General features: G+C 35.1%; 1 pseudogene; it reads left to right on the top strand.

Annotated features, from left to right (window-relative positions):
- The first annotated feature begins 393 nt into the window (after window positions 1–393).
- Window positions 394–976, top strand: LOC122814202 (annotated as a pseudogene).
- The last annotated feature ends 338 nt before the right edge of the window (window positions 977–1,314 follow it).

The following is a 1,314-nucleotide window of genomic DNA, read 5'->3' as shown; positions in this document are numbered from 1 at the left end:
TCAGGAAGATCTAAAAAACATTTGAAGGGAGATCTTTTTAATTCTGTGTCATCAATCCTGAACAGATCTGCATTCCAAAAAGACATGTAATAATGAAACTATGACTCTTTAGGCAAAATGCACTGAATAATGATGGCAGCTTCACTTTTTTTGTAATTCTTACAAACAACCTGAACTAATTTTGAAAATACTGAAGAGAAGTAGCTTTGATTAAACACATGCAAGGTGTACAGTATATATAAAGCTTATCACCATAAAATAATCTTAAGGATGAAAATATAGTTGGAGATCTGCTGTTTGTTGATTTGAAATCTGCTGTTTGTTCATTTGACTTTAAGGAGCAGAATGACTTGACATTTTGAAGATTAGATGTTACTGATGTCAACATTTATGATGGAGCCAAAATTATGGTTGAGAGGAGGCTAGAGAACAGTGTGTGGTGTAAAAAAGATGTTTCTACTTCCCAAGAGGTGGTCATCACCCTTGCACTAGCTATAGGTAATGCTAGAAGTTATATTTTGAAACAAAATGCAGAGATACAGAAGGTGACTTGGTATCTTACTTAAAACATGTGATTTCAATAAATGGGTAGGGTACAGGTTCAGGTTGTAGTGATGCAAGCAGGATTATCTGCCAGTGGGAGACCTACCTCAGGCAGTGCTATCTGTATACTTAGAGAACTCTATACATAAAAGAATCTTCTGACTTTAGGTAAATTAAGGCCTCAAAATGAAAAGGCATTAAAAAGGAAGGAATCAAAATGGAAATCTCTCACCTTTACATAGGGTGCTAACAGCCTGATGGACATTTATGGCAAAGGTAAAGAATCAGAGCAACAGCAGAAGGTACTAACTAATTTCAAAACAGCAGTGGAGAAGTTAAAGAACTTGTTTCATATTTAGACAGAAATCTTGTATCATTTGAGAGACAATTGGGGTTAAATGCTGATGATGTTGGATACTGGTGCTGTATTTGATAGAGATGGTGAAGTGAGGGGAATACTGGCCATGGGAAGTACAGAAGTGAAACCATAAAACTCAAGTATTCATCAGAAATCCATTGATTAGAGATATGTCACATACATGAATGAAAATGTTGGAAAAAGGTTCTAAAATGCACAACAGAACATCTAAAACCCCACTGGATTAATTCAACCATTTTCTCAAGCAGAGCACACAGATTTCAGGTAAAATTAGTTAGAGTCTCAAAAAAATCGTCTGGCGTGCTTTGTAGGATATGATATGTATACTATCAGTATTTGTATACTGCATTACTCATTTAAAAACCCTATAACTTCAAGAGGGTAGTTATTTT

Source organism: Protopterus annectens, chromosome 10.part0, assembly GCF_019279795.1.
Source record: "Protopterus annectens isolate FY-2018-M chromosome 10.part0, PAN1.0, whole genome shotgun sequence".
Classification (NCBI taxonomy): Eukaryota; Metazoa; Chordata; order Ceratodontiformes; family Protopteridae; genus Protopterus; species Protopterus annectens.
This window is presented reverse-complemented; position numbering and strand designations above follow the sequence as displayed.